The following is a 25,432-nucleotide window of genomic DNA, read 5'->3' on the forward strand; positions in this document are numbered from 1 at the left end:
GAGGCGGGCGGATTGCTCCAGGTCAGGAGTTCGAAACCAGCCTGAGCAAGAGCGAGACCCCGTCTCTACTAAAAATAGAAAGAAATTAATTGGCCAACTAATATATATAGAAAAACACAGCCGGGCGTGGTGGTGCATGCCTGTAGTCCCAACTACTCGGGAGGCTGAGGCAGCAGGATTGCTTGAGCCCGGAGATTGAGGTTGCTGTGAGCTAGGCTGACGCCATGGCACTCACTCTAGCCTGGGCAGCAAAACGAGACTCTGTCTCAAAAAAAAAAAAAAAAAAGAACACAGGGGGGAGGGCGGCACGGGCAACACATGTCACCTGAATACTTGTACTCCCATCATCTGCTTCAAAAGAGAGAGAAAAGAAAATGCAATCCTAGAGGTAAGAGACACTTTTTAAAAATAATGAATCCGAAGAGAAAAGTAAAAGGAGGCCTGTGGAGCAGGTCTGGGTGTGACTCCGGATCCCCCAACATCAGGTGCCACCACCAAAGATTCCTGCGTGTAGCCCATAGAACCCCAAAAGCAACGGGACGAGTTCTGGTCACATACTCCCTCAAAATGACATCCTGGCCTTCTTCTGGAACTCCCTCCCCTCTCAGACTCTCAAGGTTTCCTCCAGCGTGTCGGTTCCCACAGAGCAGACCTTTGGTCTGAGACCTGACAGTCCAGATGCCACGCATGCTGCCGCGTGGCCGCGGTGTCGCGGCTTGGGACAAGAGGAGGCCCCCCGGTGCGGGCTGGGGCGCCAGGCACCGCGCGGGCGCTGAGGGTGGGGGTGACCCCCACCCCGGGCCGCCGCCTCGCTCCCAGAAAGGGGACAGAACAAGAGGCAAGAAAAAAAAAAAAAAAAAGCAGCAGCCTGTGGCACCCGGTATTCCCAGGCGGTCTCCCATCCAAGTACTAACCAGGCCCGACCCTGCTTAGCTTCCGAGACCAGACGAGATCGGGCGCGTTCAGGGTGGTGTGGCCCTAGACGGCGGAGGGCGCCCCTGCCCCGCTCGAGAAGCCGAGCCTCTCTGGGCTTCCCCGCCGCCGCCTCCCGCCCCAGGCCCCGCGCCGGGCCGGGCCGGGCCGGGCCGGTTGAGTTCGCCGGCCGGGTCCCGCGGGCTCCCAGCGACGGGGGTGATGGGCGGGGCGGGGCGGGGCGGGGCGGGGTGGGGGGCTGTCTCTCTATACACACACACACACACTCACACTCACTCACACTCACACAAGATGCGCCTCCACGGCTGGACTCGCCAAGGTGGAGCCCTCCCAGCCCCCCTCGTCTCCTCGCCCGGCCTCCTTCACCTACCCGCTGCCCACCCCCAGCGCGTCGCTGCCGCTGACTGCGCACGCGCGGGACGCTCGCCCTTTGACCCCAGCCAGGGGCCGCCCTCCCCCACAACCCCTTTCAGCTGTGCCCCCCCCCTCGCCCTGTGGGTGGGCTGCCGCCTATTCCCCCGGGCCAGGGCTGGGGCACAGCCAGTGTATGGGGCGTCTCTCTCTGGGGATGTGTCCCATGGGTGGGGTGGGGTGGCGTGGTTTGGGGGGTGCTGAAGAAATCAGTCCCCTCCATCTCCTACCTCTGGAAAACGCCCAAGCCCGTGGAGAACTGCCGGCACCGCTTCGTGGGGGCCGGGACCCTCCTCCGTGTCCTCCTGTGGCCCAGTCCAAGGGGCCTGGGCCTGGCCGGGGCTGCATTGGACCCCGACCACCCTGGCGTGTGGACTCGCTAAAAATCGGCCATTAGATATTGGATTCCAGCTTCCTGGAGGTCATTTCACTAATGAGTGCACCGGAAAGAGTTTCCTAATCCATCTGTGAGGGTGGCAACTGAAAGAGAATTTTAAAGCTGACAGAATAGGCGAGGGAAGGCATAGGAGATTTCCACACCCAGCAAGGAAGACTTTCCCGAAATGGAAGAAAGAAACGAGCAAACAGAGACACCGGTAGCCCGCCCGGAAAAGAGTCTGCCCCTGAGAGAAAGCACCCTGACCAGGTTCACCCGTGGGTGGGTGGCGAGCCAGCGGCATTCAGAAGAGCGAGGCCCGCAGTCTGTGCGGAAGACACCTGCGCTCGGGTGTGTGTGGTGGCGCGATTCACAAGCAGCTCTAGATGTTAAACCAAGGAGAAGCCAGGGAGTTCCCAACGCCCCAGGTGTCCTCAGCCCACGACTGGCTGCTGTGGGAATGCGAAGCCCGGCTCCTTGTCTCAGAGCGGGGTTCCCAGGAGGATCAGGCTGAAGCTGGGACTTGGCCTCAAAGTGTCCCCTCGCATGGCCACCCCCTTCCCCTTCCTGCTCCTCTACTCCTGGTGCCCCTCCATCCAGGGGCCAGACCTTAAAGAGTCACCCCAAGAGAATCCTGGTCCCAAAGGAGCCTTCTGGGGGACCGGTGCTGAGAGAGGTTGTGGGCATGGCCCGCTGGGGCTCTGCCCGACCCAGGGCTGAGAGATGCCACCTCCCAGCTCTGGGTCCCTGCAGGAAGTGTTGGCAAGCACAGGGCCGGTCCTCCAAAGGCCCAGGTGCAGGGAGCCCAGGCCAAGCAGCCTGTGGAAGAAGCCACTTGCCGTGCCACCCGGGGAACAGGACTGCAGGCCCCGGCCCTTCCCACCTCCTCCTCCTCCTCCTCCTCCTCCTCCTCCCCCCCGCCCCGCCCCCACAGGGCACAGGGCTCAGAGACACCTCAGACTCTTGCTACCCAAAGTGCAAAGGGCATCAGTTGCTCCTCCAACCCCCCCCCCCTGGCCGAGCAGACCGCGTTGTCCAGCCAGCCCCCGGGCCTCCCTGGGGTGCCCAGCACAAAAGTGCAGACACCCACCGGACCCTCAGTCTCAGTTTTCGGAGGTTTTTGCCACTCTAAGGACCCGCAGGCCAGCTGGGCCTTCGGGCAGGACAGAGAGCCCCGGAATCCGACGTGGAGAGCTGCGTGTACGTCCCCATCAGGAGGCGGTCCCCACCTCCGCGGCTCTCCCCTTGCGGGGAGCCGCAGCCCAGCCGGCAGCCGCAGGGCCTCAGGGAAGACACCAGGCTGGGCCCCCGCGGCACAGCGGGGGCACGTCCCCCGCACTCACGCGACTTAGGGACGGCTGCTGGAGACTGCTGCGGCCACCCTGCTGCCGGGTTTCTGGAGGGCTTCCTGAAAGCAGCATCCACACCAAGCCCTTGGAAGGCCCAGGCGACGGAGGAGCCGGTCAGGCAGGGGCCGAGGACGGTGAGAGGCCGGGCGGGAAGGAGCGTGTCAGGCAGGGGCAGAGGACGGTGACCGGCCGGGCGGGGAGGAGCCGGTCAGGCGGGGGCCCAGGACAGTGACGGGCCTGGCCGGGGAGGAGTGCGTCAGGCAGGGGCAGAGGAGACGGGCTGGGTAAGGGTTAGGGTTACAGTTAGGGCACAATTCACAATCCCAAAGACGTGGAAGCGACCCGAGTGCCCATCCATCCAGGAGTGCATCAATAAAATGTGGCGCGTGGACACCACGGAGTGCCATTCGGCTGTGAGGAGCAGCGGTGAGAGGGCGCCTCTCGTGTTCTCCTGGCCAGAGCTGGAACCCGTTCCAGTAGGCCAGGTATCCCAAGAATGGACACACGAGCACCACGTGAGCGCGCTCACCAGCAAATTGGTACGAACGGATGGACGCCTAAGTGGACAGAGAGGAATCACCTTCATCGGGTGGGTGTCGGGCGGGCGGGTGGGGGGAGGGGAGGGGCATACACATCCATTAGGCATGGGGTGGGTGCGCACCGACTGGGGGATGGGCGCACTTGAAGCTCTGACCCGAGGGGTGAGGCTTGGAGAGGGCAAGGCACCCGACCTTAACATTGGTACCCCCACAATACGCTGGAACAACATGAGAGGTATATGAATAAGAACACAGGGGGGGCCGGGCGCGGTGGCTCACGCCTGTAATCCTAGCTCTCTGGGAGGCCGAGGCGGGCGGATTGCTCCAGGTCAGGAGTTCGAAACCAGCCTGAGCAAGAGCGAGACCCCGTCTCTACTAAAAATAGAAAGAAATTAATTGGCCAACTAATATATATAGAAAAACACAGCCGGGCGTGGTGGTGCATGCCTGTAGTCCCAACTACTCGGGAGGCTGAGGCAGCAGGATTGCTTGAGCCCGGAGATTGAGGTTGCTGTGAGCTAGGCTGACGCCATGGCACTCACTCTAGCCTGGGCAGCAAAACGAGACTCTGTCTCAAAAAAAAAAAAAAAAAAGAACACAGGGGGGAGGGCGGCACGGGCAACACATGTCACCTGAATACTTGTACTCCCATCATCTGCTTCAAAAGAGAGAGAAAAGAAAATGCAATCCTAGAGGTAAGAGACACTTTTTAAAAATAATGAATCCGAAGAGAAAAGTAAAAGGAGGCCTGTGGAGCAGGTCTGGGTGTGACTCCGGATCCCCCAACATCAGGTGCCACCACCAAAGATTCCTGCGTGTAGCCCATAGAACCCCAAAAGCAACGGGACGAGTTCTGGTCACATACTCCCTCAAAATGACATCCTGGCCTTCTTCTGGAACTCCCTCCCCTCTCAGACTCTCAAGGTTTCCTCCAGCGTGTCGGTTCCCACAGAGCAGACCTTTGGTCTGAGACCTGACAGTCCAGATGCCACGCATGCTGCCGCGTGGCCGCGGTGTCGCGGCTTGGGACAAGAGGAGGCCCCCCGGTGCGGGCTGGGGCGCCAGGCACCGCGCGGGCGCTGAGGGTGGGGGTGACCCCCACCCCGGGCCGCCGCCTCGCTCCCAGAAAGGGGACAGAACAAGAGGCAAGAAAAAAAAAAAAAAAAAAGCAGCAGCCTGTGGCACCCGGTATTCCCAGGCGGTCTCCCATCCAAGTACTAACCAGGCCCGACCCTGCTTAGCTTCCGAGACCAGACGAGATCGGGCGCGTTCAGGGTGGTGTGGCCCTAGACGGCGGAGGGCGCCCCTGCCCCGCTCGAGAAGCCGAGCCTCTCTGGGCTTCCCCGCCGCCGCCTCCCGCCCCAGGCCCCGCGCCGGGCCGGGCCGGGCCGGGCCGGTTGAGTTCGCCGGCCGGGTCCCGCGGGCTCCCAGCGACGGGGGTGATGGGCGGGGCGGGGCGGGGCGGGGCGGGGTGGGGGGCTGTCTCTCTATACACACACACACACACTCACACTCACTCACACTCACACAAGATGCGCCTCCACGGCTGGACTCGCCAAGGTGGAGCCCTCCCAGCCCCCCTCGTCTCCTCGCCCGGCCTCCTTCACCTACCCGCTGCCCACCCCCAGCGCGTCGCTGCCGCTGACTGCGCACGCGCGGGACGCTCGCCCTTTGACCCCAGCCAGGGGCCGCCCTCCCCCACAACCCCTTTCAGCTGTGCCCCCCCCTCGCCCTGTGGGTGGGCTGCCGCCTATTCCCCCGGGCCAGGGCTGGGGCACAGCCAGTGTATGGGGCGTCTCTCTCTGGGGATGTGTCCCATGGGTGGGGTGGGGTGGCGTGGTTTGGGGGGTGCTGAAGAAATCAGTCCCCTCCATCTCCTACCTCTGGAAAACGCCCAAGCCCGTGGAGAACTGCCGGCACCGCTTCGTGGGGGCCGGGACCCTCCTCCGTGTCCTCCTGTGGCCCAGTCCAAGGGGCCTGGGCCTGGCCGGGGCTGCATTGGACCCCGACCACCCTGGCGTGTGGACTCGCTAAAAATCGGCCATTAGATATTGGATTCCAGCTTCCTGGAGGTCATTTCACTAATGAGTGCACCGGAAAGAGTTTCCTAATCCATCTGTGAGGGTGGCAACTGAAAGAGAATTTTAAAGCTGACAGAATAGGCGAGGGAAGGCATAGGAGATTTCCACACCCAGCAAGGAAGACTTTCCCGAAATGGAAGAAAGAAACGAGCAGAGACACCGGTAGCCCGCCCGGAAAAGAGTCTGCCCCTGAGAGAAAGCACCCTGACCAGGTTCACCCGTGGGTGGGTGGCGAGCCAGCGGCATTCAGAAGAGCGAGGCCCGCAGTCTGTGCGGAAGACACCTGCGCTCGGGTGTGTGTGGCGGCGCGATTCACAAGCAGCTCTAGATGTTAAACCAAGGAGAAGCCAGGGAGTTCCCAACGCCCCAGGTGTCCTCAGCCCACGACTGGCTGCTGTGGGAATGCGAAGCCCGGCTCCTTGTCTCAGAGCGGGGTTCCCAGGAGGATCAGGCTGAAGCTGGGACTTGGCCTCAAAGTGTCCCCTCGCATGGCCACCCCCTTCCCCTTCCTGCTCCTCTACTCCTGGTGCCCCTCCATCCAGGGGCCAGACCTTAAAGAGTCACCGCAAGAGAATCCTGGTCCCAAAGGAGCCTTCTGGGGGACCGGTGCTGAGAGAGGTTGTGGGCATGGCCCGCTGGGGCTCTGCCCGACCCAGGGCTGAGAGATGCCACCTCCCAGCTCTGGGTCCCTGCAGGAAGTGTTGGCAAGCACAGGGCCGGTCCTCCAAAGGCCCAGGTGCAGGGAGCCCAGGCCAAGCAGCCTGTGGAAGAAGCCACTTGCCGTGCCACCCCGGGAACAGGACTGCAGGCCCCGGCCCTTCCCACCTCCTCCTCCTCCTCCTCCTCCTCCTCCCCCCCGCCCCGCCCCCACAGGGCACAGGGCTCAGAGACACCTCAGACTCTTGCTACCCAAAGTGCAAAGGGCATCAGTTGCTCCTCCAACCCCCCCCCCTGGCCGAGCAGACCGCGTTGTCCAGCCAGCCCCCGGGCCTCCCTGGGGTGCCCAGCACAAAAGTGCAGACACCCACCGGACCCTCAGTCTCAGTTTTCGGAGGTTTTTGCCACTCTAAGGACCCGCAGGCCAGCTGGGCCTTCGGGCAGGACAGAGAGCCCCGGAATCCGACGTGGAGAGCTGCGTGTACGTCCCCATCAGGAGGCGGTCCCCACCTCCGCGGCTCTCCCCTTGCGGGGAGCCGCAGCCCAGCCGGCAGCCGCAGGGCCTCAGGGAAGACACCAGGCTGGGCCCCCGCGGCACAGCGGGGGCACGTCCCCCGCACTCACGCGACTTAGGGACGGCTGCTGGAGACTGCTGCGGCCACCCTGCTGCCGGGTTTCTGGAGGGCTTCCTGGAAGCAGCATCCACACCAAGCCCTTGGAAGGCCCAGGCGACGGAGGAGCCGGTCAGGCAGGGGCCGAGGACGGTGAGAGGCCGGGCGGGAAGGAGCGTGTCAGGCAGGGGGAGAGGACGGTGACCGGCCGGGCGGGGAGGAGCCGGTCAGGCGGGGGCCCAGGACAGTGACGGGCCTGGCCGGGGAGGAGTGCGTCAGGCAGGGGCAGAGGAGACGGGCTGGGTAAGGGTTAGGGTTACAGTTAGGGCACAATTCACAATCCCAAAGACGTGGAAGCGACCCGAGTGCCCATCCATCCAGGAGTGCATCAATAAAATGTGGCGCGTGGACACCACGGAGTGCCATTCGGCTGTGAGGAGCAGCGGTGAGAGGGCGCCTCTCGTGTTCTCCTGGCCAGAGCTGGAACCCGTTCCAGTAGGCCAGGTATCCCAAGAATGGACACACGAGCACCACGTGAGCGCGCTCACCAGCAAATTGGTACGAACGGATGGACGCCTAAGTGGACAGAGAGGAATCACCTTCATCGGGTGGGTGTCGGGCGGGCGGGTGGGGGGAGGGGAGGGGCATACACATCCATTAGGCATGGGGTGGGTGCGCACCGACTGGGGGATGGGCGCACTTGAAGCTCTGACCCGAGGGGGGAGGCTTGGAGAGGGCAAGGCACCCGACCTTAACATTGGTACCCCCACAATACGCTGGAACAACATGAGAGGTATATGAATAAGAACACAGGGGGGGCCGGGCGCGGTGGCTCACGCCTGTAATCCTAGCTCTCTGGGAGGCCGAGGCGGGCGGATTGCTCCAGGTCAGGAGTTCGAAACCAGCCTGAGCAAGAGCGAGACCCCGTCTCTACTAAAAATAGAAAGAAATTAATTGGCCAACTAATATATATAGAAAAACACAGCCGGGCGTGGTGGTGCATGCCTGTAGTCCCAACTACTCGGGAGGCTGAGGCAGCAGGATTGCTTGAGCCCGGAGATTGAGGTTGCTGTGAGCTAGGCTGACGCCATGGCACTCACTCTAGCCTGGGCAGCAAAACGAGACTCTGTCTCAAAAAAAAAAAAAAAAAAGAACACAGGGGGGAGGGCGGCACGGGCAACACATGTCACCTGAATACTTGTACTCCCATCATCTGCTTCAAAAGAGAGAGAAAAGAAAATGCAATCCTAGAGGTAAGAGACACTTTTTAAAAATAATGAATCCGAAGAGAAAAGTAAAAGGAGGCCTGTGGAGCAGGTCTGGGTGTGACTCCGGATCCCCCAACATCAGGTGCCACCACCAAAGATTCCTGCGTGTAGCCCATAGAACCCCAAAAGCAACGGGACGAGTTCTGGTCACATACTCCCTCAAAATGACATCCTGGCCTTCTTCTGGAACTCCCTCCCCTCTCAGACTCTCAAGGTTTCCTCCAGCGTGTCGGTTCCCACAGAGCAGACCTTTGGTCTGAGACCTGACAGTCCAGATGCCACGCATGCTGCCGCGTGGCCGCGGTGTCGCGGCTTGGGACAAGAGGAGGCCCCCCGGTGCGGGCTGGGGCGCCAGGCACCGCGCGGGCGCTGAGGGTGGGGGTGACCCCCACCCCGGGCCGCCGCCTCGCTCCCAGAAAGGGGACAGAACAAGAGGCAAGAAAAAAAAAAAAAAAAGCAGCAGCCTGTGGCACCCGGTATTCCCAGGCGGTCTCCCATCCAAGTACTAACCAGGCCCGACCCTGCTTAGCTTCCGAGACCAGACGAGATCGGGCGCGTTCAGGGTGGTGTGGCCCTAGACGGCGGAGGGCGCCCCTGCCCCGCTCGAGAAGCCGAGCCTCTCTGGGCTTCCCCGCCGCCGCCTCCCGCCCCAGGCCCCGCGCCGGGCCGGGCCGGGCCGGGCCGGTTGAGTTCGCCGGCCGGGTCCCGCGGGCTCCCAGCGACGGGGGTGATGGGCGGGGCGGGGCGGGGCGGGGTGGGGGGCTGTCTCTCTATACACACACACACACACTCACACTCACTCACACTCACACAAGATGCGCCTCCACGGCTGGACTCGCCAAGGTGGAGCCCTCCCAGCCCCCCTCGTCTCCTCGCCCGGCCTCCTTCACCTACCCGCTGCCCACCCCCAGCGCGTCGCTGCCGCTGACTGCGCACGCGCGGGACGCTCGCCCTTTGACCCCAGCCAGGGGCCGCCCTCCCCCACAACCCCTTTCAGCTGTGCCCCCCCCTCGCCCTGTGGGTGGGCTGCCGCCTATTCCCCCGGGCCAGGGCTGGGGCACAGCCAGTGTATGGGGCGTCTCTCTCTGGGGATGTGTCCCATGGGTGGGGTGGGGTGGCGTGGTTTGGGGGGTGCTGAAGAAATCAGTCCCCTCCATCTCCTACCTCTGGAAAACGCCCAAGCCCGTGGAGAACTGCCGGCACCGCTTCGTGGGGGCCGGGACCCTCCTCCGTGTCCTCCTGTGGCCCAGTCCAAGGGGCCTGGGCCTGGCCGGGGCTGCATTGGACCCCGACCACCCTGGCGTGTGGACTCGCTAAAAATCGGCCATTAGATATTGGATTCCAGCTTCCTGGAGGTCATTTCACTAATGAGTGCACCGGAAAGAGTTTCCTAATCCATCTGTGAGGGTGGCAACTGAAAGAGAATTTTAAAGCTGACAGAATAGGCGAGGGAAGGCATAGGAGATTTCCACACCCAGCAAGGAAGACTTTCCCGAAATGGAAGAAAGAAACGAGCAAACAGAGACACCGGTAGCCCGCCCGGAAAAGAGTCTGCCCCTGAGAGAAAGCACCCTGACCAGGTTCACCCGTGGGTGGGTGGCGAGCCAGCGGCATTCAGAAGAGCGAGGCCCGCAGTCTGTGCGGAAGACACCTGCGCTCGGGTGTGTGTGGTGGCGCGATTCACAAGCAGCTCTAGATGTTAAACCAAGGAGAAGCCAGGGAGTTCCCAACGCCCCAGGTGTCCTCAGCCCACGACTGGCTGCTGTGGGAATGCGAAGCCCGGCTCCTTGTCTCAGAGCGGGGTTCCCAGGAGGATCAGGCTGAAGCTGGGACTTGGCCTCAAAGTGTCCCCTCGCATGGCCACCCCCTTCCCCTTCCTGCTCCTCTACTCCTGGTGCCCCTCCATCCAGGGGCCAGACCTTAAAGAGTCACCCCAAGAGAATCCTGGTCCCAAAGGAGCCTTCTGGGGGACCGGTGCTGAGAGAGGTTGTGGGCATGGCCCGCTGGGGCTCTGCCCGACCCAGGGCTGAGAGATGCCACCTCCCAGCTCTGGGTCCCTGCAGGAAGTGTTGGCAAGCACAGGGCCGGTCCTCCAAAGGCCCAGGTGCAGGGAGCCCAGGCCAAGCAGCCTGTGGAAGAAGCCACTTGCCGTGCCACCCCGGGAACAGGACTGCAGGCCCCGGCCCTTCCCACCTCCTCCTCCTCCTCCTCCTCCTCCTCCTCCCCCCCGCCCCGCCCCCACAGGGCACAGGGCTCAGAGACACCTCAGACTCTTGCTACCCAAAGTGCAAAGGGCATCAGTTGCTCCTCCAACCCCCCCCCCCTGGCCGAGCAGACCGCGTTGTCCAGCCAGCCCCCGGGCCTCCCTGGGGTGCCCAGCACAAAAGTGCAGACACCCACCGGACCCTCAGTCTCAGTTTTCGGAGGTTTTTGCCACTCTAAGGACCCGCAGGCCAGCTGGGCCTTCGGGCAGGACAGAGAGCCCCGGAATCCGACGTGGAGAGCTGCGTGTACGTCCCCATCAGGAGGCGGTCCCCACCTCCGCGGCTCTCCCCTTGCGGGGAGCCGCAGCCCAGCCGGCAGCCGCAGGGCCTCAGGGAAGACACCAGGCTGGGCCCCCGCGGCACAGCGGGGGCACGTCCCCCGCACTCACGCGACTTAGGGACGGCTGCTGGAGACTGCTGCGGCCACCCTGCTGCCGGGTTTCTGGAGGGCTTCCTGAAAGCAGCATCCACACCAAGCCCTTGGAAGGCCCAGGCGACGGAGGAGCCGGTCAGGCAGGGGCCGAGGACGGTGAGAGGCCGGGCGGGAAGGAGCGTGTCAGGCAGGGGCAGAGGACGGTGACCGGCCGGGCGGGGAGGAGCCGGTCAGGCGGGGGCCCAGGACAGTGACGGGCCTGGCCGGGGAGGAGTGCGTCAGGCAGGGGCAGAGGAGACGGGCTGGGTAAGGGTTAGGGTTACAGTTAGGGCACAATTCACAATCCCAAAGACGTGGAAGCGACCCGAGTGCCCATCCATCCAGGAGTGCATCAATAAAATGTGGCGCGTGGACACCACGGAGTGCCATTCGGCTGTGAGGAGCAGCGGTGAGAGGGCGCCTCTCGTGTTCTCCTGGCCAGAGCTGGAACCCGTTCCAGTAGGCCAGGTATCCCAAGAATGGACACACGAGCACCACGTGAGCGCGCTCACCAGCAAATTGGTACGAACGGATGGACGCCTAAGTGGACAGAGAGGAATCACCTTCATCGGGTGGGTGTCGGGCGGGCGGGTGGGGGGAGGGGAGGGGCATACACATCCATTAGGCATGGGGTGGGTGCGCACCGACTGGGGGATGGGCGCACTTGAAGCTCTGACCCGAGGGGGGAGGCTTGGAGAGGGCAAGGCACCCGACCTTAACATTGGTACCCCCACAATACGCTGGAACAACATGAGAGGTATATGAATAAGAACACAGGGGGGGCCGGGCGCGGTGGCTCACGCCTGTAATCCTAGCTCTCTGGGAGGCCGAGGCGGGCGGATTGCTCCAGGTCAGGAGTTCGAAACCAGCCTGAGCAAGAGCGAGACCCCGTCTCTACTAAAAATAGAAAGAAATTAATTGGCCAACTAATATATATAGAAAAACACAGCCGGGCGTGGTGGTGCATGCCTGTAGTCCCAACTACTCGGGAGGCTGAGGCAGCAGGATTGCTTGAGCCCGGAGATTGAGGTTGCTGTGAGCTAGGCTGACGCCATGGCACTCACTCTAGCCTGGGCAGCAAAACGAGACTCTGTCTCAAAAAAAAAAAAAAAAAAGAACACAGGGGGGAGGGCGGCACGGGCAACACATGTCACCTGAATACTTGTACTCCCATCATCTGCTTCAAAAGAGAGAGAAAAGAAAATGCAATCCTAGAGGTAAGAGACACTTTTTAAAAATAATGAATCCGAAGAGAAAAGTAAAAGGAGGCCTGTGGAGCAGGTCTGGGTGTGACTCCGGATCCCCCAACATCAGGTGCCACCACCAAAGATTCCTGCGTGTAGCCCATAGAACCCCAAAAGCAACGGGACGAGTTCTGGTCACATACTCCCTCAAAATGACATCCTGGCCTTCTTCTGGAACTCCCTCCCCTCTCAGACTCTCAAGGTTTCCTCCAGCGTGTCGGTTCCCACAGAGCAGACCTTTGGTCTGAGACCTGACAGTCCAGATGCCACGCATGCTGCCGCGTGGCCGCGGTGTCGCGGCTTGGGACAAGAGGAGGCCCCCCGGTGCGGGCTGGGGCGCCAGGCACCGCGCGGGCGCTGAGGGTGGGGGTGACCCCCACCCCGGGCCGCCGCCTCGCTCCCAGAAAGGGGACAGAACAAGAGGCAAGAAAAAAAAAAAAAAAAAGCAGCAGCCTGTGGCACCCGGTATTCCCAGGCGGTCTCCCATCCAAGTACTAACCAGGCCCGACCCTGCTTAGCTTCCGAGACCAGACGAGATCGGGCGCGTTCAGGGTGGTGTGGCCCTAGACGGCGGAGGGCGCCCCTGCCCCGCTCGAGAAGCCGAGCCTCTCTGGGCTTCCCCGCCGCCGCCTCCCGCCCCAGGCCCCGCGCCGGGCCGGGCCGGGCCGGGCCGGTTGAGTTCGCCGGCCGGGTCCCGCGGGCTCCCAGCGACGGGGGTGATGGGCGGGGCGGGGCGGGGCGGGGCGGGGTGGGGGGCTGTCTCTCTATACACACACACACACACTCACACTCACTCACACTCACACAAGATGCGCCTCCACGGCTGGACTCGCCAAGGTGGAGCCCTCCCAGCCCCCCTCGTCTCCTCGCCCGGCCTCCTTCACCTACCCGCTGCCCACCCCCAGCGCGTCGCTGCCGCTGACTGCGCACGCGCGGGACGCTCGCCCTTTGACCCCAGCCAGGGGCCGCCCTCCCCCACAACCCCTTTCAGCTGTGCCCCCCCCCTCGCCCTGTGGGTGGGCTGCCGCCTATTCCCCCGGGCCAGGGCTGGGGCACAGCCAGTGTATGGGGCGTCTCTCTCTGGGGATGTGTCCCATGGGTGGGGTGGGGTGGCGTGGTTTGGGGGGTGCTGAAGAAATCAGTCCCCTCCATCTCCTACCTCTGGAAAACGCCCAAGCCCGTGGAGAACTGCCGGCACCGCTTCGTGGGGGCCGGGACCCTCCTCCGTGTCCTCCTGTGGCCCAGTCCAAGGGGCCTGGGCCTGGCCGGGGCTGCATTGGACCCCGACCACCCTGGCGTGTGGACTCGCTAAAAATCGGCCATTAGATATTGGATTCCAGCTTCCTGGAGGTCATTTCACTAATGAGTGCACCGGAAAGAGTTTCCTAATCCATCTGTGAGGGTGGCAACTGAAAGAGAATTTTAAAGCTGACAGAATAGGCGAGGGAAGGCATAGGAGATTTCCACACCCAGCAAGGAAGACTTTCCCGAAATGGAAGAAAGAAACGAGCAAACAGAGACACCGGTAGCCCGCCCGGAAAAGAGTCTGCCCCTGAGAGAAAGCACCCTGACCAGGTTCACCCGTGGGTGGGTGGCGAGCCAGCGGCATTCAGAAGAGCGAGGCCCGCAGTCTGTGCGGAAGACACCTGCGCTCGGGTGTGTGTGGTGGCGCGATTCACAAGCAGCTCTAGATGTTAAACCAAGGAGAAGCCAGGGAGTTCCCAACGCCCCAGGTGTCCTCAGCCCACGACTGGCTGCTGTGGGAATGCGAAGCCCGGCTCCTTGTCTCAGAGCGGGGTTCCCAGGAGGATCAGGCTGAAGCTGGGACTTGGCCTCAAAGTGTCCCCTCGCATGGCCACCCCCTTCCCCTTCCTGCTCCTCTACTCCTGGTGCCCCTCCATCCAGGGGCCAGACCTTAAAGAGTCACCCCAAGAGAATCCTGGTCCCAAAGGAGCCTTCTGGGGGACCGGTGCTGAGAGAGGTTGTGGGCATGGCCCGCTGGGGCTCTGCCCGACCCAGGGCTGAGAGATGCCACCTCCCAGCTCTGGGTCCCTGCAGGAAGTGTTGGCAAGCACAGGGCCGGTCCTCCAAAGGCCCAGGTGCAGGGAGCCCAGGCCAAGCAGCCTGTGGAAGAAGCCACTTGCCGTGCCACCCCGGGAACAGGACTGCAGGCCCCGGCCCTTCCCACCTCCTCCTCCTCCTCCTCCTCCTCCTCCTCCCCCCCGCCCCGCCCCCACAGGGCACAGGGCTCAGAGACACCTCAGACTCTTGCTACCCAAAGTGCAAAGGGCATCAGTTGCTCCTCCAACCCCCCCCCCCTGGCCGAGCAGACCGCGTTGTCCAGCCAGCCCCCGGGCCTCCCTGGGGTGCCCAGCACAAAAGTGCAGACACCCACCGGACCCTCAGTCTCAGTTTTCGGAGGTTTTTGCCACTCTAAGGACCCGCAGGCCAGCTGGGCCTTCGGGCAGGACAGAGAGCCCCGGAATCCGACGTGGAGAGCTGCGTGTACGTCCCCATCAGGAGGCGGTCCCCACCTCCGCGGCTCTCCCCTTGCGGGGAGCCGCAGCCCAGCCGGCAGCCGCAGGGCCTCAGGGAAGACACCAGGCTGGGCCCCCGCGGCACAGCGGGGGCACGTCCCCCGCACTCACGCGACTTAGGGACGGCTGCTGGAGACTGCTGCGGCCACCCTGCTGCCGGGTTTCTGGAGGGCTTCCTGAAAGCAGCATCCACACCAAGCCCTTGGAAGGCCCAGGCGACGGAGGAGCCGGTCAGGCAGGGGCCGAGGACGGTGAGAGGCCGGGCGGGAAGGAGCGTGTCAGGCAGGGGCAGAGGACGGTGACCGGCCGGGCGGGGAGGAGCCGGTCAGGCGGGGGCCCAGGACAGTGACGGGCCTGGCCGGGGAGGAGTGCGTCAGGCAGGGGCAGAGGAGACGGGCTGGGTAAGGGTTAGGGTTACAGTTAGGGCACAATTCACAATCCCAAAGACGTGGAAGCGACCCGAGTGCCCATCCATCCAGGAGTGCATCAATAAAATGTGGCGCGTGGACACCACGGAGTGCCATTCGGCTGTGAGGAGCAGCGGTGAGAGGGCGCCTCTCGTGTTCTCCTGGCCAGAGCTGGAACCCGTTCCAGTAGGCCAGGTATCCCAAGAATGGACACACGAGCACCACGTGAGCGCGCTCACCAGCAAATTGGTACGAACGGATGGACGCCTAAGTGGACAGAGAGGAATCACCTTCATCGGGTGGGTGTCGGGCGGGCGGGTGGGGGGAGGGGAGGGGCATACACATCCATTAGGCATGGGGTGGGTGCGCACCGACTGGGGGATGGGCGCACTTGAAGCTCTGACCCGAGGGGTGAGGCTTGGAGAGGGCAAGGCACCCGACCTTAACATTGGTACCCCCACAATACGCTGGAACAACATGAGAGGTATATGAATAAGAACACAGGGGGGGCCGGGCGCGGTGGCTCACGCCTGTAATCCTAGCTCTCTGGGAGGCCGAGGCGGGCGGATTGCTCCAGGTCAGGAGTTCGAAACCAGCCTGAGCAAGAGCGAGACCCCGTCTCTACTAAAAATAGAAAGAAATTAATTGGCCAACTAATATATATAGAAAAACACAGCCGGGCGTGGTGGTGCATGCCTGTAGTCCCAACTACTCGGGAGGCTGAGGCAGCAGGATTGCTTGAGCCCGGAGATTGAGGTTGCTGTGAGCTAGGCTGACGCCATGGCACTCACTCTAGCCTGGGCAGCAAAACGAGACTCTGTCTCAAAAAAAAAAAAAAAAAAGAACACAGGGGGGAGGGCGGCACGGGCAACACATGTCACCTGAATACTTGTACTCCCATCATCTGCTTCAAAAGAGAGAGAAAAGAAAATGCAATCCTAGAGGTAAGAGACACTTTTTAAAAATAATGAATCCGAAGAGAAAAGTAAAAGGAGGCCTGTGGAGCAGGTCTGGGTGTGACTCCGGATCCCCCAACATCAGGTGCCACCACCAAAGATTCCTGCGTGTAGCCCATAGAACCCCAAAAGCAACGGGACGAGTTCTGGTCACATACTCCCTCAAAATGACATCCTGGCCTTCTTCTGGAACTCCCTCCCCTCTCAGACTCTCAAGGTTTCCTCCAGCGTGTCGGTTCCCACAGAGCAGACCTTTGGTCTGAGACCTGACAGTCCAGATGCCACGCATGCTGCCGCGTGGCCGCGGTGTCGCGGCTTGGGACAAGAGGAGGCCCCCCGGTGCGGGCTGGGGCGCCAGGCACCGCGCGGGCGCTGAGGGTGGGGGTGACCCCCACCCCGGGCCGCCGCCTCGCTCCCAGAAAGGGGACAGAACAAGAGGCAAGAAAAAAAAAAAAAAAAAAGCAGCAGCCTGTGGCACCCGGTATTCCCAGGCGGTCTCCCATCCAAGTACTAACCAGGCCCGACCCTGCTTAGCTTCCGAGACCAGACGAGATCGGGCGCGTTCAGGGTGGTGTGGCCCTAGACGGCGGAGGGCGCCCCTGCCCCGCTCGAGAAGCCGAGCCTCTCTGGGCTTCCCCGCCGCCGCCTCCCGCCCCAGGCCCCGCGCCGGGCCGGGCCGGGCCGGGCCGGTTGAGTTCGCCGGCCGGGTCCCGCGGGCTCCCAGCGACGGGGGTGATGGGCGGGGCGGGGCGGGGCGGGGCGGGGTGGGGGGCTGTCTCTCTATACACACACACACACACTCACACTCACTCACACTCACACAAGATGCGCCTCCACGGCTGGACTCGCCAAGGTGGAGCCCTCCCAGCCCCCCTCGTCTCCTCGCCCGGCCTCCTTCACCTACCCGCTGCCCACCCCCAGCGCGTCGCTGCCGCTGACTGCGCACGCGCGGGACGCTCGCCCTTTGACCCCAGCCAGGGGCCGCCCTCCCCCACAACCCCTTTCAGCTGTGCCCCCCCCTCGCCCTGTGGGTGGGCTGCCGCCTATTCCCCCGGGCCAGGGCTGGGGCACAGCCAGTGTATGGGGCGTCTCTCTCTGGGGATGTGTCCCATGGGTGGGGTGGGGTGGCGTGGTTTGGGGGGTGCTGAAGAAATCAGTCCCCTCCATCTCCTACCTCTGGAAAACGCCCAAGCCCGTGGAGAACTGCCGGCACCGCTTCGTGGGGGCCGGGACCCTCCTCCGTGTCCTCCTGTGGCCCAGTCCAAGGGGCCTGGGCCTGGCCGGGGCTGCATTGGACCCCGACCACCCTGGCGTGTGGACTCGCTAAAAATCGGCCATTAGATATTGGATTCCAGCTTCCTGGAGGTCATTTCACTAATGAGTGCACCGGAAAGAGTTTCCTAATCCATCTGTGAGGGTGGCAACTGAAAGAGAATTTTAAAGCTGACAGAATAGGCGAGGGAAGGCATAGGAGATTTCCACACCCAGCAAGGAAGACTTTCCCGAAATGGAAGAAAGAAACGAGCAGAGACACCGGTAGCCCGCCCGGAAAAGAGTCTGCCCCTGAGAGAAAGCACCCTGACCAGGTTCACCCGTGGGTGGGTGGCGAGCCAGCGGCATTCAGAAGAGCGAGGCCCGCAGTCTGTGCGGAAGACACCTGCGCTCGGGTGTGTGTGGCGGCGCGATTCACAAGCAGCTCTAGATGTTAAACCAAGGAGAAGCCAGGGAGTTCCCAACGCCCCAGGTGTCCTCAGCCCACGACTGGCTGCTGTGGGAATGCGAAGCCCGGCTCCTTGTCTCAGAGCGGGGTTCCCAGGAGGATCAGGCTGAAGCTGGGACTTGGCCTCAAAGTGTCCCCTCGCATGGCCACCCCCTTCCCCTTCCTGCTCCTCTACTCCTGGTGCCCCTCCATCCAGGGGCCAGACCTTAAAGAGTCACCGCAAGAGAATCCTGGTCCCAAAGGAGCCTTCTGGGGGACCGGTGCTGAGAGAGGTTGTGGGCATGGCCCGCTGGGGCTCTGCCCGACCCAGGGCTGAGAGATGCCACCTCCCAGCTCTGGGTCCCTGCAGGAAGTGTTGGCAAGCACAGGGCCGGTCCTCCAAAGGCCCAGGTGCAGGGAGCCCAGGCCAAGCAGCCTGTGGAAGAAGCCACTTGCCGTGCCACCCCGGGAACAGGACTGCAGGCCCCGGCCCTTCCCACCTCCTCCTCCTCCTCCTCCTCCTCCTCCCCCCCGCCCCGCCCCCACAGGGCACAGGGCTCAGAGACACCTCAGACTCTTGCTACCCAAAGTGCAAAGGGCATCAGTTGCTCCTCCAACCCCCCCCCCTGGCCGAGCAGACCGCGTTGTCCAGCCAGCCCCCGGGCCTCCCTGGGGTGCCCAGCACAAAAGTGCAGACACCCACCGGACCCTCAGTCTCAGTTTTCGGAGGTTTTTGCCACTCTAAGGACCCGCAGGCCAGCTGGGCCTTCGGGCAGGACAGAGAGCCCCGGAATCCGACGTGGAGAGCTGCGTGTACGTCCCCATCAGGAGGCGGTCCCCACCTCCGCGGCTCTCCCCTTGCGGGGAGCCGCAGCCCAGCCGGCAGCCGCAGGGCCTCAGGGAAGACACCAGGCTGGGCCCCCGCGGCACAGCGGGGGCACGTCCCCCGCACTCACGCGACTTAGGGACGGCTGCTGGAGACTGCTGCGGCCACCCTGCTGCCGGGTTTCTGGAGGGCTTCCTGGAAGCAGCATCCACACCAAGCCCTTGGAAGGCCCAGGCGACGGAGGAGCCGGTCAGGCAGGGGCCGAGGACGGTGAGAGGCCGGGCGGGAAGGAGCGTGTCAGGCAGGGGGAGAGGACGGTGACCGGCCGGGCGGGGAGGAGCCGGTCAGGCGGGGGCCCAGGACAGTGACGGGCCTGGCCGGGGAGGAGTGCGTCAGGCAGGGGCAGAGGAGACGGGCTGGGTAAGGGTTAGGGTTACAGTTAGGGCACAATTCACAATCCCAAAGACGTGGAAGCGACCCGAGTGCCCATCCATCCAGGAGTGCATCAATAAAATGTGGCGCGTGGACACCACGGAGTGCCATTCGGCTGTGAGGAGCAGCGGTGAGAGGGCGCCTCTCGTGTTCTCCTGGCCAGAGCTGGAACCCGTTCCAGTAGGCCAGGTATCCCAAGAATGGACACACGAGCACCACGTGAGCGCGCTCACCAGCAAATTGGTACGAACGGATGGACGCCTAAGTGGACAGAGAGGAATCACCTTCATCGGGTGGGTGTCGGGCGGGCGGGTGGGGGGAGGGGAGGGGCATACACATCCATTAGGCATGGGGTGGGTGCGCACCGACTGGGGGATGGGCGCACTTGAAGCTCTGACCCGAGGGGGGAGGCTTGGAGAGGGCAAGGCACCCGACCTTAACATTGGTACCCCCACAATACGCTGGAACAACATGAGAGGTATATGAATAAGAACACAGGGGGGGCCGGGCGCGGTGGCTCACGCCTGTAATCCTAGCTCTCTGGGAGGCCGAGGCGGGCGGATTGCTCCAGGTCAGGAGTTCGAAACCAGCCTGAGCAAGAGCGAGACCCCGTCTCTACTAAAAATAGAAAGAAATTAATTGGCCAACTAATATATATAGAAAAACACAGCCGGGCGTGGTGGTGCATGCCTGTAGTCCCAACTACTCGGGAGGCTGAGGCAGCAGGATTGCTTGAGCCCGGAGATTGAGGTTGCTGTGAGCTAGGCTGACGCCATGGCACTCACTCTAGCCTGGGCAGCAAAACGAGACTCTGTCTCAAAAAAAAAAAAAAAAAAGAACACAGGGGGGAGGGCGGCACGGGCAACACATGTCACCTGAATACTTGTACTCCCATCATCTGCTTCAAAAGAGAGAGAAAAGAAAATGCAATCCTAGAGGTAAGAGACACTTTTTAAAAATAATGAATCCGAAGAGAAAAGTAAAAGGAGGCCTGTGGAGCAGGTCTGGGTGTGACTCCGGATCCCCCAACATCAGGTGCCACCACCAAAGATTCCTGCGTGTAGCCCATAGAACCCCAAAAGCAACGGGACGAGTTCTGGTCACATACTCCCTCAAAATGACATCCTGGCCTTCTTCTGGAACTCCCTCCCCTCTCAGACTCTCAAGGTTTCCTCCAGCGTGTCGGTTCCCACAGAGCAGACCTTTGGTCTGAGACCTGACAGTCCAGATGCCACGCATGCTGCCGCGTGGCCGCGGTGTCGCGGCTTGGGACAAGAGGAGGCCCCCCGGTGCGGGCTGGGGCGCCAGGCACCGCGCGGGCGCTGAGGGTGGGGGTGACCCCCACCCCGGGCCGCCGCCTCGCTCCCAGAAAGGGGACAGAACAAGAGGCAAGAAAAAAAAAAAAAAAAAAGCAGCAGCCTGTGGCACCCGGTATTCCCAGGCGGTCTCCCATCCAAGTACTAACCAGGCCCGACCCTGCTTAGCTTCCGAGACCAGACGAGATCGGGCGCGTTCAGGGTGGTGTGGCCCTAGACGGCGGAGGGCGCCCCTGCCCCGCTCGAGAAGCCGAGCCTCTCTGGGCTTCCCCGCCGCCGCCTCCCGCCCCAGGCCCCGCGCCGGGCCGGGCCGGGCCGGGCCGGTTGAGTTCGCCGGCCGGGTCCCGCGGGCTCCCAGCGACGGGGGTGATGGGCGGGGCGGGGCGGGGCGGGGCGGGGTGGGGGGCTGTCTCTCTATACACACACACACACACTCACACTCACTCACACTCACACAAGATGCGCCTCCACGGCTGGACTCGCCAAGGTGGAGCCCTCCCAGCCCCCCTCGTCTCCTCGCCCGGCCTCCTTCACCTACCCGCTGCCCACCCCCAGCGCGTCGCTGCCGCTGACTGCGCACGCGCGGGACGCTCGCCCTTTGACCCCAGCCAGGGGCCGCCCTCCCCCACAACCCCTTTCAGCTGTGCCCCCCCCTCGCCCTGTGGGTGGGCTGCCGCCTATTCCCCCGGGCCAGGGCTGGGGCACAGCCAGTGTATGGGGCGTCTCTCTCTGGGGATGTGTCCCATGGGTGGGGTGGGGTGGCGTGGTTTGGGGGGTGCTGAAGAAATCAGTCCCCTCCATCTCCTACCTCTGGAAAACGCCCAAGCCCGTGGAGAACTGCCGGCACCGCTTCGTGGGGGCCGGGACCCTCCTCCGTGTCCTCCTGTGGCCCAGTCCAAGGGGCCTGGGCCTGGCCAGGGCTGCATTGGACCCCGACCACCCTGGCGTGTGGACTCGCTAAAAATCGGCCATTAGATATTGGATTCCAGCTTCCTGGAGGTCATTTCACTAATGAGTGCACCGGAAAGAGTTTCCTAATCCATCTGTGAGGGTGGCAACTGAAAGAGAATTTTAAAGCTGACAGAATAGGCGAGGGAAGGCATAGGAGATTTCCACACCCAGCAAGGAAGACTTTCCCGAAATGGAAGAAAGAAACGAGCAGAGACACCGGTAGCCCGCCCGGAAAAGAGTCTGCCCCTGAGAGAAAGCACCCTGACCAGGTTCACCCGTGGGTGGGTGGCGAGCCAGCGGCATTCAGAAGAGCGAGGCCCGCAGTCTGTGCGGAAGACACCTGCGCTCGGGTGTGTGTGGCGGCGCGATTCACAAGCAGCTCTAGATGTTAAACCAAGGAGAAGCCAGGGAGTTCCCAACGCCCCAGGTGTCCTCAGCCCACGACTGGCTGCTGTGGGAATGCGAAGCCCGGCTCCTTGTCTCAGAGCGGGGTTCCCAGGAGGATCAGGCTGAAGCTGGGACTTGGCCTCAAAGTGTCCCCTCGCATGGCCACCCCCTTCCCCTTCCTGCTCCTCTACTCCTGGTGCCCCTCCATCCAGGGGCCAGACCTTAAAGAGTCACCGCAAGAGAATCCTGGTCCCAAAGGAGCCTTCTGGGGGACCGGTGCTGAGAGAGGTTGTGGGCATGGCCCGCTGGGGCTCTGCCCGACCCAGGGCTGAGAGATGCCACCTCCCAGCTCTGGGTCCCTGCAGGAAGTGTTGGCAAGCACAGGGCCGGTCCTCCAAAGGCCCAGGTGCAGGGAGCCCAGGCCAAGCAGCCTGTGGAAGAAGCCACTTGCCGTGCCACCCCGGGAACAGGACTGCAGGCCCCGGCCCTTCCCACCTCCTCCTCCTCCTCCTCCTCCTCCTCCTCCCCCCCGCCCCGCCCCCACAGGGCACAGGGCTCAGAGACACCTCAGACTCTTGCTACCCAAAGTGCAAAGGGCATCAGTTGCTCCTCCAACCCCCCCCCCTGGCCGAGCAGACCGCGTTGTCCAGCCAGCCCCCGGGCCTCCCTGGGGTGCCCAGCACAAAAGTGCAGACACCCACCGGACCCTCAGTCTCAGTTTTCGGAGGTTTTTGCCACTCTAAGGACCCGCAGGCCAGCTGGGCCTTCGGGCAGGACAGAGAGCCCCGGAATCCGACGTGGAGAGCTGCGTGTACGTCCCCATCAGGAGGCGGTCCCCACCTCCGCGGCTCTCCCCTTGCGGGGAGCCGCAGCCCAGCCGGCAGCCGCAGGGCCTCAGGGAAGACACCAGGCTGGGCCCCCGCGGCACAGCGGGGGCACGTCCCCCGCACTCACGCGACTTAGGGACGGCTGCTGGAGACTGCTGCGGCCACCCTGCTGCCGGGTTTCTGGAGGGCTTCCTGGAAGCAGCATCCACACCAAGCCCTTGGAAGGCCCAGGCGACGGAGGAGCCGGTCAGGCAGGGGCCGAGGACGGTGAGAGGCCGGGCGGGAAGGAGCGTGTCAGGCAGGGGCAGAGGACGGTGACCGGCCGGGCGGGGAGGAGCCGGTCAGGCGGGGGCCCAGGACAGTGACGGGCCTGGCCGGGGAGGAGTGCGTCAGGCAGGGGCAGAGGAGACGGGCTGGGTAAGGGTTAGGGTTACAGTTAGGGCACAATTCACAATCCCAAAGACGTGGAAGCGACCCGAGTGCCCATCCATCCAGGAGTGCATCAATAAAATGTGGCGCGTGGACACCACGGAGTGCCATTCGGCTGTGAGGAGCAGCGGTGAGAGGGCGCCTCTCGTGTTCTCCTGGCCAGAGCTGGAACCCGTTCCAGTAGGCCAGGTATCCCAAGAATGGACACACGAGCACCACGTGAGCGCGCTCACCAGCAAATTGGTACGAACGGATGGACGCCTAAGTGGACAGAGAGGAATCACCTTCATCGGGTGGGTGTCGGGCGGGCGGGTGGGGGGAGGGGAGGGGCATACACATCCATTAGGCATGGGGTGGGTGCGCACCGACTGGGGGATGGGCGCACTTGAAGCTCTGACCCGAGGGGGGAGGCTTGGAGAGGGCAAGGCACCCGACCTTAACATTGGTACCCCCACAATACGCTGGAACAACATGAGAGGTATATGAATAAGAACACAGGGGGGGCCGGGCGCGGTGGCTCACGCCTGTAATCCTAGCTCTCTGGGAGGCCGAGGCGGGCGGATTGCTCCAGGTCAGGAGTTCGAAACCAGCCTGAGCAAGAGCGAGACCCCGTCTCTACTAAAAATAGAAAGAAATTAATTGGCCAACTAATATATATAGAAAAACACAGCCGGGCGTGGTGGTGCATGCCTGTAGTCCCAACTACTCGGGAGGCTGAGGCAGCAGGATTGCTTGAGCCCGGAGATTGAGGTTGCTGTGAGCTAGGCTGACGCCATGGCACTCACTCTAGCCTGGGCAGCAAAACGAGACTCTGTCTCAAAAAAAAAAAAAAAAAAAGAACACAGGGGGGAGGGCGGCACGGGCAACACATGTCACCTGAATACTTGTACTCCCATCATCTGCTTGAAAAGAGAGAGAAAAGAAAATGCAATCCTAGAGGTAAGAGACACTTTTTAAAAATAATGAATCCGAAGAGAAAAGTAAAAGGAGGCCTGTGGAGCAGGTCTGGGTGTGACTCCGGATCCCCCAACATCAGGTGCCACCACCAAAGATTCCTGCGTGTAGCCCATAGAACCCCAAAAGCAACGGGACGAGTTCTGGTCACATACTCCCTCAAAATGACATCCTGGCCTTCTTCTGGAACTCCCTCCCCTCTCAGACTCTCAAGGTTTCCTCCAGCGTGTCGGTTCCCACAGAGCAGACCTTTGGTCTGAGACCTGACAGTCCAGATGCCACGCATGCTGCCGCGTGGCCGCGGTGTCGCGGCTTGGGACAAGAGGAGGCCCCCCGGTGCGGGCTGGGGCGCCAGGCACCGCGCGGGCGCTGAGGGTGGGGGTGACCCCCACCCCGGGCCGCCGCCTCGCTCCCAGAAAGGGGACAGAACAAGAGGCAAGAAAAAAAAAAAAAAAAAGCAGCAGCCTGTGGCACCCGGTATTCCCAGGCGGTCTCCCATCCAAGTACTAACCAGGCCCGACCCTGCTTAGCTTCCGAGACCAGACGAGATCGGGGGCGTTCAGGGTGGTGTGGCCCTAGACGGCGGAGGGCGCCCCTGCCCCGCTCGAGAAGCCGAGCCTCTCTGGGCTTCCCCGCCGCCGCCTCCCGCCCCAGGCCCCGCGCCGGGCCGGGCCGGGCCGGGCCGGTTGAGTTCGCCGGCCGGGTCCCGCGGGCTCCCAGCGACGGGGGTGATGGGCGGGGCGGGGCGGGGCGGGGCGGGGTGGGGGGCTGTCTCTCTATACACACACACACACACTCACACTCACTCACACTCACACAAGATGCGCCTCCACGGCTGGACTCGCCAAGGTGGAGCCCTCCCAGCCCCCCTCGTCTCCTCGCCCGGCCTCCTTCACCTACCCGCTGCCCACCCCCAGCGCGTCGCTGCCGCTGACTGCGCACGCGCGGGACGCTCGCCCTTTGACCCCAGCCAGGGGCCGCCCTCCCCCACAACCCCTTTCAGCTGTGCCCCCCCCTCGCCCTGTGGGTGGGCTGCCGCCTATTCCCCCGGGCCAGGGCTGGGGCACAGCCAGTGTATGGGGCGTCTCTCTCTGGGGATGTGTCCCATGGGTGGGGTGGGGTGGCGTGGTTTGGGGGGTGCTGAAGAAATCAGTCCCCTCCATCTCCTACCTCTGGAAAACGCCCAAGCCCGTGGAGAACTGCCGGCACCGCTTCGTGGGGGCCGGGACCCTCCTCCGTGTCCTCCTGTGGCCCAGTCCAAGGGGCCTGGGCCTGGCCGGGGCTGCATTGGACCCCGACCACCCTGGCGTGTGGACTCGCTAAAAATCGGCCATTAGATATTGGATTCCAGCTTCCTGGAGGTCATTTCACTAATGAGTGCACCGGAAAGAGTTTCCTAATCCATCTGTGAGGGTGGCAACTGAAAGAGAATTTTAAAGCTGACAGAATAGGCGAGGGAAGGCATAGGAGATTTCCACACCCAGCAAGGAAGACTTTCCCGAAATGGAAGAAAGAAACGAGCAGAGACACCGGTAGCCCGCCCGGAAAAGAGTCTGCCCCTGAGAG

At 63.0% G+C, this 25,432-nt stretch overlaps 7 non-coding genes across 7 annotated transcripts; all 7 read right to left on the reverse strand.

Annotated features, from left to right (window-relative positions):
- Positions 1–865: 865 nt before the first annotated feature.
- LOC142866554 (5S ribosomal RNA) lies at positions 866–984 on the reverse strand. The gene has a single exon (XR_012916506.1). It is a non-coding gene; the product is annotated as a 5S ribosomal RNA (ribosomal RNA).
- A 3,797-nt stretch (positions 985–4,781) lies between these two features.
- Positions 4,782–4,900, reverse strand: LOC142866566 (5S ribosomal RNA). The gene has a single exon (XR_012916508.1). It is a non-coding gene; the product is annotated as a 5S ribosomal RNA (ribosomal RNA).
- A 3,786-nt stretch (positions 4,901–8,686) lies between these two features.
- Positions 8,687–8,805, reverse strand: LOC142866578 (5S ribosomal RNA). The gene has a single exon (XR_012916510.1). It is a non-coding gene; the product is annotated as a 5S ribosomal RNA (ribosomal RNA).
- Positions 8,806–12,595: 3,790 nt separating this feature from the next.
- On the reverse strand, positions 12,596–12,714 carry LOC142866589 (5S ribosomal RNA). The gene has a single exon (XR_012916511.1). It is a non-coding gene; the product is annotated as a 5S ribosomal RNA (ribosomal RNA).
- Positions 12,715–16,511: 3,797 nt separating this feature from the next.
- On the reverse strand, positions 16,512–16,630 carry LOC142866600 (5S ribosomal RNA). Its single transcript, XR_012916512.1, has one exon. It is a non-coding gene; the product is annotated as a 5S ribosomal RNA (ribosomal RNA).
- A 3,788-nt stretch (positions 16,631–20,418) lies between these two features.
- On the reverse strand, positions 20,419–20,537 carry LOC142866611 (5S ribosomal RNA). The gene has a single exon (XR_012916513.1). It is a non-coding gene; the product is annotated as a 5S ribosomal RNA (ribosomal RNA).
- Positions 20,538–24,328: 3,791 nt separating this feature from the next.
- LOC142866435 (5S ribosomal RNA) lies at positions 24,329–24,447 on the reverse strand. Its single transcript, XR_012916416.1, has one exon. It is a non-coding gene; the product is annotated as a 5S ribosomal RNA (ribosomal RNA).
- Between the last annotated feature and the right edge of the window lie 985 nt (positions 24,448–25,432).

The sequence above is a fragment of the Microcebus murinus genome, unplaced genomic scaffold, assembly GCF_040939455.1.
Source record: "Microcebus murinus isolate Inina unplaced genomic scaffold, M.murinus_Inina_mat1.0 scaf006_hap2_Mmur4.0, whole genome shotgun sequence".
Classification (NCBI taxonomy): domain Eukaryota; kingdom Metazoa; phylum Chordata; class Mammalia; order Primates; family Cheirogaleidae; genus Microcebus; species Microcebus murinus.